This window comes from Nycticebus coucang, chromosome 7, assembly GCF_027406575.1.
Source record: "Nycticebus coucang isolate mNycCou1 chromosome 7, mNycCou1.pri, whole genome shotgun sequence".
Taxonomy (NCBI): Eukaryota; Metazoa; Chordata; class Mammalia; order Primates; family Lorisidae; genus Nycticebus; species Nycticebus coucang.
In genome coordinates this window covers 123,809,910-123,822,558 of record NC_069786.1, presented here as the reverse complement: position 1 = coordinate 123,822,558, position 12,649 = coordinate 123,809,910, and the positions used below count along the sequence as shown (strand labels likewise).

General features: G+C 41.7%; 1 protein-coding gene across 2 annotated transcripts in view; it reads left to right on the top strand.

Annotated features, from left to right (window-relative positions):
- Positions 1-12,649, top strand: part of IRS1 (insulin receptor substrate 1) — a 60,083-nt gene that overhangs the window by 46,273 nt on the left and 1,161 nt on the right. The window contains exon 2 of one of the 2 annotated variants that reach the window (XR_008381205.1): positions 1,971-2,142. The exons of the other annotated variant lie outside the window; for it this stretch is intronic. The gene's annotated coding sequence lies outside the window, so the exon portion shown is untranslated. The remainder of the gene's footprint in view (positions 1-1,970; positions 2,143-12,649) is intronic. 2 annotated transcript variants of the gene reach the window in all.

The window sequence follows — 12,649 nt, the reverse complement described above, 5'->3', positions numbered from 1 at the left end:
AGGATCCGTTGTTAGTACCATTACCTTACTGGAAAACCTTAGTATTTAACTGCCTGGAAATCCATTTGTTCTTTCTGCTCATTGTCTAATTTTTAGAATTTCGAACCTGTGTACTCACTGATGGTGGTTTACGGGCCTACCCACCTCACCATCTTTGCTGTTTTCCTTCCAAAATTAAATGTAGGGAAAATAGACCAAAAAGCATCTTCCTAGGAGAATATCTTATACATAGAAACAGCAATTGGAATTTTTACCTCAGTCTTGTGTTTTGACTATTTGTTTTCTTTGGAGGGATTGGGGGGAAATAAATCATCTTCAAAGGTGGGTCTTTATCTTTAGGAAATAGTTCTGATTTAGAGTAGCCTCTTAAAGAGCACAGGTGGTGGATTTATTTTTAAAAGTTGACTAATTCTGGGGTGGCTCCTGTAGCTTGATGGGTAGGGCACCAGCCACATACACCCAGGCTAGGGGGTTCAAACCCAGCCCAGCTAAACAACAATGACAGTTGCAACAACAATAACAAAAAAATAGCCAGGTGTTGTGATGGGCATCTGTAGTCCCAGCTACTTGGGAGGCTGAGGCAAGAGAATCACTTGAGCCAAAGAGTTGGAGGTTGCTGTGAGCTGTGACTCCACAGTACTCTACTGAGGGTGACATAGTGAGACGCTGTCTCAAAAAAAAAAAAAAAAAAAAGGTTGACTAATTCTGGAACAGAGGGCATTTAATCTTTAGATCTTTTTTTTTTTTTTTGACTCAGACATTTGAGGGTGATGAGCGTGACTGAATCACAAGAGGCACTGAAGAGTGTGTCACCTCATTTGCCCCAGCCTTCTTGTTATCTCCTTGAGTTTTACAAATAATTGTGAGAACCAGATATTTTCTCCATTTTATTAAATTGTGGAGACATAGGGAGGTCAGGTGACTTTCCCAAAATCAGACAGAAAGTACAGGCTAAGTTGGGTGAGGATGTAAACCCAGCAATGATGAATGCATTTCCTGGTGGGGTCATTCTCTGTTTTACAGTCAGCGTAGGGGGAGGAACATCACACCTACTGGTCGTCCCAGACTCTGTTGCTTAGGCCTCTGTAATGCCCGGTATTCTCTGCCCTCCAGATGCTTTTGCTATTATTGCATCGTGAAGGGAGGGGAGACATAGGAAAACATGGGCCCAGACTGGTTATTTGGATTAACTAGCTGTCTTCTAGTAAAAAGGTTGTAAGGGTATAAGAACACAGTAGAGGTGAGTTTCAACTAGCAAACTAGCAATAATAATTTGGGAAAGGCCATGGGTGTGGGGAAGGATCCATTGGGGCCCTGAAGCCATGGCATGGCAGTCACAGAATACAGGATGGCTCCAGACAGTAGCTGTAAACACAGACACCTCTTCCCTCACACTCTTGCTTAAAGCTAGTGTGAACCCCAGAAACAACTGACGAGTCATGTTTGGGGGGCTTCCTCCATTTCCTCGGCTAAGACAATAGCTCCAATGCAGGATTTCTCAACTTCAGCACTGTTAACATTTGGGCAGGTAATTCTTTGTTGAAGGCAACTGTCCCGTGTATTGTAGGATGTTTGATAGTATTCCTTTCCTCTACCCACCAGAAGCCAATAGCTTCTCTCTCACTCTATCCCCCTCCCAGTTGTGATAACCAAAAGTATCTCCAGACATTTACTTATAGGGTAAATTGTTTTCTATCCTTCCAAACACCCCAACTGAGAGCCACTACTGTGGAGATTAAGCACAAGGATTGGGGACTAGAAGGTATCTGCAAAGAGAAGTAGGTTTAGCTCCAGGAGTGTGTTTCAGCTGAAGTCTAGATGGCTCCTGCGTGGTGTTTCAGTGGGCCTGAGGATAACCTGATTTATTTGCCTTGGGACTGCAGTGCCCTAAGAGTCACTGTCTTAGTTTGGGCTAGAATCACAAAATAGAGTGGGTGGTGGCTTAAACAACACATGTTTATTTCTCACAGTTCTGGAGCCTGGGAAGTCCAAGATCCAGGCACTGCAGATTTGGCATCAAGTGAGGACTCCCTTCCTGGTTTGCAGATGGCCGTCTTCTCACTGCATCTTCTCATGGTGGAGAGTGGAGAGCAGAGAGCAAGCCCTGGTGCCTTCTCCCAGAAGGGCTCTGCTCCCACTCATGTAGGTGGAGCTCCTAATGCCCTCACGTTGGGGGTTAGGATTTCAACAAACAAATGGGGGAAGGTTATTCAGTCTACAGCAGTCACTGATAAGCATTTCTTAATGAGGATCCCTTAGTGAAAAGTTGTTACTACCTCTTCATTAAGAATTGGGCACAATTGTCCATGGGGTGCTTGTAAATCAGCAAGGCATGTGGCCCAGCACCTCGGTAGCAGGTGCAGTTCGACATAGAATGCTATTAGGGAACTTTTAAGCCAATGGTATTTTCCAAATTAAAAAAGGAAGAGGGGGAAATGTCAGATAATGGAGATGATAAGGGGAACAGGAACAGTGTGGAAGTGAGACTTGAGAGATGAGAATAAGCAGGAAGGAGTTTGGGGGGCAGTAGCTGAAAGGTCAACTCCTCGTTGTCAGTTGAGAGAGTCTTGCCTCTTTATGCCAGACAGACAATGAAGAAGTGCTTTCAGTGAGAAATCTGCACTGTTATCTGCCTCAGGGACCTTAAAGTTGCAAGCGATGTGTATATGATCAATTATTTTAGATTATCTTCCCAATTCCCCACCACCACCACCACCACCCAGTGCCAATGGTTACACTTGGATCTGGCAGCAATTTCAGCATTTCATCAAGTTACTCAGGCGGCAATGACTGGCTGGATCACACATCATTCACTTCCTTCAGATGAGAGATTGGAGAAAAGAATTTGGGGAGAAAAACACCCAATTTCCTACCCCTTCCCCTCCCCCCCTCCCCTACCCCTGCTGCTTTTAGAACCTGGAAATAGTACCCAAGAATCTCACTGAATATCCATTCAGGCCTATTCATGTGACTTCTTTGTAAATGCTCTCATGTTTTATTGTAAGTCTTAGAAAGGAAGAGAGCTTTAAACTTCTAATTTTTTCAAGCAATAAAATGGCCTATCAGGAGGCTGGGGCAGGAGGATCACTTGAGCCCAGGAGTTGGAGGTTGCAATGAACTACAGGACGTCACTTTGCTCTAGCCTGGGCCCAAACAATCAAACAAACAGAAAAAAAAAAAAAAATTGGTCTTTCCATAGTGTTTCTGAGGATAGCATTAATTCCAGATCTTCTCAAAGATGTGTGAATGTTACTTGCTGTCTTAATAGTGAACTTGTGCTGTTCCCTGTGTAGGTAGGCAGGTCTTTGTATAAAATTGAATCTCATGTCATATTTTTGTCTTTACTCCTACTACGACTTCCTCTGCCTTTTCTTTTTGTTCCATCATTTTCCCATGTCATCTCCTCTCTGAAATAACTTTGTCTCTCTTCCCAAGAAGCATCCTGGTCATGGCTTCAGCTTCAGCCCTGGCTGGCATTGGTCTCTGGATTCATTTTTGCTTCATGTTCCACCAGTAGGGGGGTTGGCTGGTGTGTATTCAGGTATCAGGAGATGTAAGATCCAAGGATTTCTGATTCTTAATCACAGTTGTTACAAGAAGAGCTAATAATGATTGAAGGCTTATTAAGAAATTATCGTGCATTATCTCATTTAATCTCATTAGTAAACTTATAAAATGGGCATTCCTAGCCTGTATTACAGCTGAAAGTACAGTAGAAACTCCATAGCTGACCCCCTCCCTATGTCAGTCACTTCTTGAAGCTGACCTGATTTGCACAGACTGGACATGTACCACAGGTCCTCATTGTACGGTAGGCCTAGTTCTTTACATTTGTTACATACCTTGAGTGATCGACTTTCAGAGGTTCTACTGTATTGAGATTTAGGAGGGTGCCTAAAGGGTAAGGGAGGCTGTCTCACTTTCATTTTAGATTTTAATTCAGGAATAAATTTTGAGTTAAATAAAATAGCCATCTTTACAGCCCCTGACAGCCACTTGTATGGCTCCGTCTTTATTCTCAATATGGCCTTTAGTGGTTGAATTCTCTAAATTACATTTTAGAATTTGAAATTGCATACATACGGTTTACTCACTTGCCACTCAGGTAGTGGTGCTTCAAGGGAAGCACACAGTTATTGTTGTGTTATTACTTTATTGTAAGCAACAATTACAGCTTGTCTTTCACATGACCTGATTAGCATCTGTGCTGCCTGGGGCCTTCTGCAGCCTAAGGTGAAGGGTACGGTTTTCCACACTCCCTCCTATCTTCGTGACTTGCATGTCCTTAAGAATTCTTAAGGTAAAACAAATAGGAATTATGGGTTCAAAACATTTGAAATATGCTACCAGATACTTATATTTATGACCAGTTTTGATTGGTTTCAGAGAGGAAGTGTTTTTTTCATTAGTTTTAAGCCAGTAAGGAAGAAGAAGAAGAAAAGAAAAAGAACAGTTAACTTCAAAGAATCCCAGATCAAATTCTTCCCAACACTTTTCCCTTGATATGTTCCTCAAAGCAAGAAGGAAGACAAAGGTTCAACTTTCTTTTTACTGCTAATGATTTAAGATGCTAGTTTCCTGGAAATGTTAATTAGATGTGTGTTACAGGGAGTCTTTTACTGAGCTTGCTCTTGTCTTTGCTAAGAACTGTTGAGGTGGCATTGTCCTCTGGTTGGCCTGTTTAAAAATAAAAAAGATTTAAAAAACAAAACAAGAAAGAAAAAAGAAACCTTTAGGGCTGCACTGCTGAGGTATCTCAGGGTTCCTTTTAAAGATGTTTGTTCAGTTCAGTAGATTTTTCTTACGTGACCAAGTTCTTCCATAAAGTCAACCACGACTCATATTATCAGGGATTCCGGCTAAAATCTTGTGGTGAGTAGGAAATAGATTAAACACAGGTTTTCCCATTTTCCAGCTGCCAGAAGTGATGTCAGTGGCGTTTATGATCTTTACCTCCATCCAGCACAGATGAGGGCTGACTGTGTGACTCCTTGTTCTGTGATCTCCTGAGCAATTATGGAAAAACTGATGATGACTGAGAAACGATTGGGTAGTCAGACAGTGACTCAAATGTAAAATAATGCACTTGCTTTCTTGAAGTGATTTGACTCCAGGAAGAGGGCAACAACAAGTGAGAAATCTCTTTAATGTTTACCAGAAAAAGTAGAAGCAGTGAAAATGGGTTTGATTCCCTTTAATCTAATCACAGAAACTGTATTGCACGCACTTTCTGCTATCTCCACACTACATCGTACACAAAGTTGCAACTGGAATTTAAGTCCACTGGTTTGTATCAAAGTCATACCTATATTATGGGGGCAAGACATGATTGCAAGAGGGACTTTACCTAACAATTGTAATCAGTGTAACTGGCTTATTGTACCCTCAATGAATCCCCAACAATAAAAAAAAAAAAGAAAAGGAAAAAAAAAAAAGTCATACCTATAAAACCTGTATTCTGATCACTGCAACCAAAACCAAATGCAAAAGTGATGTGGAATTATAATACAAACCTCAGAACTCTGGAAAGTAATTCCTAGGAGGGCGAATAGGCTGCAGAGAAAGCTCTCGGGAAAGCAGAAGAAACCCTGATTTTTATCACTTTCCTACTCAGGTAGGGAGAGTCTATAACGTTTCTTTCATGTCTGTGTGTTAAGGGCTTTTTCTGGTGGAGCTCTCTCAATGCTTCCCGCCTCCCGATACGTGTGGTCTGATGGGAAACGTGGAGGGATTTTTTTTTTTTTTCCTGAGTCTTCCTACCTTGACTTTGTCCTGGATATGGGACATGTTGTAATACTGGTAGAAGAGACTTTGGAGACGTGTTGATTCACATTTTCGGGGGCCCTGTGACAGTGTTGAACCCATTTGCTTTCTCAGCTTGTTCTCTGTTAATAAAAAAGGGGAAATGACTGAAGTGGATATTCAGGACTTAGGAAGATTTCTGAACATTTATGCGGATTTCCTTGATGGATCGTTGACAGACCACTTTTAACTATTTAGAGCGATATTTGTTCTTGTTTTACTCTACCTTCGCCATCAATCCCTAACCATTTTGAAAAGTTTCCAGAACCTCCTTCTGCCTGGTGTAGCTGGGGCAGAAGAAATCCCCAGGTTTTGGCAGAATTCAGCCCCGTAGGCCGCAGCAGGTGCTGACAGGCCTGGTGGTGCCTTTCCTCCTCCTTGTCTTTTCAACTACATGTGCCTTGCTTCCTTGGTGGTCTCCTGAAGTCACCAGCCCTGCCAGAAGGTCTTTCACTGGGACAAAAGGGGAGCTGGAGCGAGATGGCCTCTCACACATTGGCAGCTCTCCCTGAATTCTATTCCTTGGCAACCCTGTGCACGCGGAGGGCTGGTCAGAGGGCTGGTCAGCAACCTCGTTATTTTCACCAGCCCTCTCCCTTGTGACTTGCACCAGGCGAAAGTGCTATTTAAGCAGCTCCCTGAAAGCCAGTCAGCTCCCCTTTGCCATTTAAGACCGCAAAATACCAAGTCTTTCCAGCTCAATCCTGGACTGGTTTAAAAGAAGTTGGCTTCCTTTCTTTAGCTAAAATGGCTTCTCCCTTCACCTACAAATAGCAAACATCTTGGTCTTTCCTCTGACTTTAGCTCAATTCTCGCTTGATTGTGGGTGGATGTGTGTGTGTGTGTGTGTGTGTGTGTGTATAGAGGGTGCCAAAATGTATACATATTTTAAAGAAGAAAAAACTATATTAAAATTGTAATATTCAATATATACTGATAACAAAAGATGAACACAAGTCATGTTGAACACCTCGTCATTGCTAAAATCAAATGTGACTTGAGTATTACAAATTTAATACAATTTTTCCTTCCTTAAAACATGTATACATTTTGGGGGGCAGCCTCTGTGTGTGTGTGTGTATATACATATATATTTATTATTATTATTATTATTGTCTGAAGGCTTTAAAACTGAGAAAACATTTTTCTTTCTTTTTCCTTGAGATAGAGTCTTACACTATCTAACCTTAGGTAGAAAGCATGTCATGGGGTGTCATCATAGCTCACAGCAACCTCAAACTCTTGGGCTCAAGCAATCCTCTTGCCTCAATTTTTCTATTTTTTAGTAGAGGTGGGGTCTCACTCTTCCTCAGGCTGGTCTGGAACTCCTGAGCTCAAGCAATCCACCTGCCTCAGCCTCCCAAAGTGCCAGGATTGCAGGCGTGAGCCACCGCGCCCCACTGAGAATGGTTTCTCAACACTTAGCTTTATCCTATCCTAAAGCTTCAGCATGGTCCCACATTTTCCAGCTGTACCTTGTAAAGAGCAGAGATTCTCTCCTGTCCCAAACATCTGAACCTCTCTGGACTTTCTCTTCTTGTGGGTGATGACCGTGGCTAATAGAGCCAGGCCAGAGGAAAGCAGCTTTCCTCTCTTGGTGCAACCATCTCACTCCCATGGCAGAGCCCGGGTTTCACAGTCTTACCAAGGGATACACATCAGGGGGCTGCTGTATTCATCTGAGCTTTATGCTGTGAATGTTAAAATGAGGAATGACTGTCCACTACCAGAATTACAGAGGTATTTGAGACGAATTATTATTTTTTTTAATTTGCAGGGTTCAGGTATGCTTTAAAAAAAGTACTTTTACAGTGTTTTATAAGGTGCTTTATTGATAGGTAACCATTCCAGAAGACAAGATCTACTTTAAATTAGTAGTACCATGAGTTAATTGTGTCAACATCTGTGAGGTAGCTGAACAAATGAATTGTGTAGGAGGGGAGTCCAAGTGAATGTGATTGTGTGAAATAAGAAACCAACAGACCACAGAAGACAGAAGAATGTGTGTCACGGGCATCGTTGTCAGCATCTTGCAAAGTACAGAGCTACCTCCCAACCTCTGGGCTTGAGTAAAGGGAATACTTTTCTCCCCTTTTCTCACCTGCTTCTTCCAAATCTTGTCCCTTTCCCGTAACGAAACTTAAGAACTAAAGCCAGGAAGCCACAGGCTTTTTATATTGGGTAACTGTCATACTCCCCACATATCCAATGAATTAGGAGGATAAGAAATGGATAGAATCAATGAATACCAAAAAGGTTTAAAAAGTTGGCTAACATTACAAATACTTTCTCATCCTAGAATTTTAAGAATGGGACAGATCTTAAAAAAAAGGAATGGGAAAGATCTTAGTATGATTAAAACACTCCTCTCCTACTTAGAGAGGAAAATTATCTCAAATTCTGTAATTATATAGAGAAATTAAAGCCACGGTTGAAGAGTAGTTTTTTCTGACTAATGGGAATTATAAGTAATGTTTATTTCTTCTTTACATGTTCCTGTGTTATATATTTTCTGTATTATAGTCAAGATATCTTTTTCCTTTAATCACAGTTTATTTTAACTCAAAGAGAAATATGCTGTTTTGACACATTTCTTAAAGTGGAGGAATTTTATGTGTATGAATTTTTCTAGTCGAGTCTACAATATAAGATTTTAAACAAGGGTCTGAATCGAAGACAATTCATTACTACTATGGTCCTTTTAAAAAGTACAATAGAATGAAGAAAGGTTAGTTTCTGAGTACCTTTTAGTTACTGAAATTTAGCATGTGACAATAGCCAAGCAAGTTATATTAGTGTTTCTTAGTGAAAGTAGAAACTTCTAGTCATACTCTGACCATATTTTTATTACTGTGCCTCATGTGACTCGATAAATTGGCAAGAACTTTCCAAACGTGTAACTATAAGTTAAAAGGCATTGGTCAAGGGTTTTAACCAGAAATGCACTGCAGAAAGGGCACGGAGCCTCTCATCATGTTTGTATTGTAACCTGTGCTGTTTGGGAGCTGCTTTCATGGCGAAAACTGAGCCAGGTTGCAGTAGGCTGAGACGATGTGAAAGGAAGCAAAGCCTTATTTGTTTTTCAACTATAATAGGCATAGTCTAAGTAGGTGGAGGCCAGAAGATGTAAATTCCTCCTGGATGCAATAATGCAGTAATCCTCGGGCTTCAGGTGGCATTGCTCAGGTGTTGACTTAGGTGATAATGCTTTAAAAATTACATTTTTTATTACTGGCAACGGGATTAGGTGGGTTTTATCTTACAAGAAGATACACCCAGAAGGGTACAGTGGATAGTGATGTGGGGATGAAATTTTGTCAAAATGTCATTTTCTGCTATGAAATATCACGACAGGTGTATCGTGTTTCTGGGTTCAGAAGTTATTCCCCCAGGGTGGAACTAGACAGAACGGACCAAGGAAGATCACCACAGGATGTTCCTCTTCTCTTAAGGAACTGTTTGTGTTTGTGTTTGTCTGTTTCCAGTTTATGCCAGTTACAAATGGGTTTGGGATTTGTAAAACATTGCAGCAGTATCTGTGGCATGTGGCTGGCATCAGTCTATTGCGCTTGTAGCTAGAAATGCTGTACATTCATGTATGCTCATGTTTTTGGGGGGTGCTTATCCCTGTCTTCATCATCACGTTTGCCACTCAGCCCGTGTTTACGGGATTGAATGACTGCAAGGGGCCAGCCTGAGAATTGCATTTTTTCTTTTTTTATACATATTCCTGTATGTATACATATATATGTAACTTATATGCACTTATTTGCCTTTTTCAAACCAGTTGCTCTATTCAAGCTCAACCATTCAAGGCAAGCACGCCAAGGTAGGGATATGGGCAGGTGAACTTTAGTCTCAGAAAGCGTATGTCGAGGTCTGTCTGTGAAGTTATGAGACTTCCTTTCCAAAAGACTCATCAGAGAGCAACTGTTGGGAACAGCTATGGTTTTGGAACTTCAGTTTGGGAGTTCTTGGCCTTAGATAACATTTCTCACTGGGAAACATCACCCGATCAAACGTACCCTCAAAGGGCTGAGAATGGCTGCTAGGGAAACCGTTCAAAAGAACATGCTCAAGGCTGAGAGGGCAGTTGCAGGAAAAGAAATGCGAACTTGAGAAGGCATTCCAAAGATGCCGCCAACAATGGCCGCATGACTGGAATAAGTGTGCAGCCCCCATGGTGGCTTCTGTGACACTGTGAAGGACAGTCCTTACTGAGGATGTCCATACCATTACTTGGCTGATAAACTTTATGTGCATACACCCTGTGCAAAGTCCAATAGGCGTGAACTTCAGGCTGTCCCTTTAAATTTTTCCGGTCCTCTGTGGCCTGTGGGCTGGCTGCCTTCTGTTCCCAACTGGGCCGCTATCAGCCTTGCCTCACGCTCGATCACTTGCCTTCACTTTTTCGTAGGCTCCTAAGTTGATGGCACCAATACGTAGCGTTTGTGGCTGATGTAAGCCTTGATCAGGATTTTAATTATCATCCCTCAAGGCTTTGAAAAGTAGGATACTGAGACATTTGAAGATATGCAAATGATATCAATGTGGCTTTTTATTTCCTTCTCTTTGAACATACTTTTAGACAATGACAGGAATGGTTTCCCAGTGGCCCAAACCAGTAAGACTTCAGGAAGTAGTGAGGCCACATTCCCCCTGAAGGGGACCCCGTCCCTGCCTCAGTGCGTCCACACAGGTTGGCTCAGGTGGTGTTAAAGCCGGTAGGGTTTATTCTTGTGCGCGGCTGTTCGTGAAGCCCTTCCGGAGGAGAGCCAGAGAGGCAGAGAAAACACATCAAGTGCTCTTTGCTTTCCTCCTGTTTTATATTTGGCTGTTCTTTGTTGGTCACAAATCCTTTCTTTAATAAGGTGGCCTTTCTGCCTAATTTTAGGCCCAGAGCCATGAGGCTGTGTGAAGCTGTATCAAGCCTTCCTGGTAGGAACATTCCAATGTGAGTTTAGGAGAAACTCAACAGTAAATACCTATTAAGAAATCTGGAGAATTTCCCGGCATACCTGGGCTTCTGGAAGGATGGGCTTTCCTTTCACTGTAGAGATAACGCAGAGTGGATCTTGTTTCTCTGGCAATTAAAAGGCTAAGGCTGGAATGCTGCTGCTTTCTCGGTTGTTTTCACATTAGTGCCTCCATGCCAAGCCTTCACTAGCAAATTAAAAAATAGTCTGTTTACCTGTCTTTATTTTAAAATGTCGGAAATCTCATAAAATGAGAGTCCTTATTTGGCAAACTTACCCGAAAGCCATTATTAGTAAGGACATGATGGCCGATCCCAGCCACTACCCTTCCCTTCAGGAGGAGGGAGAAAGAAAACAAATTACTAGTCCACAGTTCTGTCGTGTGAACTCCCCCTCCCAGAACATGCTCTCGTCGTCCGTCTTCGGAATGCGGGAAAGACCCGCTAGCTTGTTGTTCAAGGTTCTGCACCTTCTCCCTCAACCTACACCTGCAGACTTAGCTCCTTCCACCCCTCCTCAGATTCAGCGACACTGTATACTTCACTTGGCCTGTCCAGGGCATCCCTTCCACTGTCCCCACCCTATTATACTCGGCCGTTTAATCATGTGCCCCCACGCTCAGTGGGAAATGGCTTCTCTATCGTACATTCAGCTCATATTTACTGAGCGCCATGTTCTGGAGATACAGCACGTTTCCATATCCCCAAATCATTCTTTTTGTTGTAAACCAAGCCAAATATATCAGTGAGATGCTTCCAGCTAGAAATATCCTTTCCTTCCTCCATGTCGTGTGTCTAGAGCTTTTTTCCTTCCCTATGTGCTTATCAAGAAATTGACTGATATCTCCTTTGCATTTTATGTATTTATGAGCGTAGCTTGCCTTCTTTCCTAGAATTTCTAAAAGGCAGTTCTTGTAGCAGAATTCAGCTTCATACCCTCCATAGCATTAAAGCAGTTGCTTTAATGCTATGGAGGGTATGAAGCTGAATTCATACCCTCCATAGCATTAGATCATTCGGGATCATTCGGGAATGATCTACTCCATCCCGAATGCTCTTCAGGGCACTCTACAAGGATTGGCATTTATAGATAAGTTTGAGTGCATGAAAAATACGGACCTCTCAAGGGACTACCTATTATAATTCTTGAGAGTAAAAGATGCTTTATAAGGTTGTAAAAGGGTCTTGTCTCTGAAGGGGAATTATGGGCAATGTCCCTTTGAGATTTGCTTTCTTGAGTTGCATAGAAGAAACTCTCTGCTTCTGCCTAAACATCATATTCTATTAAGCCTAAATCTGAATCCCCTGCCCCCATTTTTTTTCTCTTATTTAATGATTAGTTAGATCTGTTTTCCTTGGGTCTCCTTTTGCATCTAAAATTCTCATGTCAACCACAACACATAAGCAAGCAAGGTGATGGTTACGACAATCAGTTCAGTGTAAGCATAGCACATTGTTTATCAATTCAACACATTGTACCTCATAAATGCATTAATGTACACAGTCATGATTTAACACAGAAAAAAATCCTCATGTCAAACAATGCCACATTCCAAACTGATTTCAGGTTTTGTAACATTAAGTTCTGCAACTTCAAAGGCTGAAATCTGTAGCTGACTTTTAACCTGACTGCAACCTGCCCACCATAGTTTGTAGTTGTTTTACACAATAACCACAGTGTACTGTCTGTTTTGATCATAGCATCAACGAATTTTGTATATTTTGCATTGCTAAACCTCTGTAAGGTCTGGATCATGTGGGTTTGTTTGCTGATCTGATTTAATATTGGCTACTTTTAGTTTGTGATTGCTTTAGACTCTTGCATTTGGAAAGATGTAAAAAGTTAAATACAGTTTGTTGATTTTTATTTGG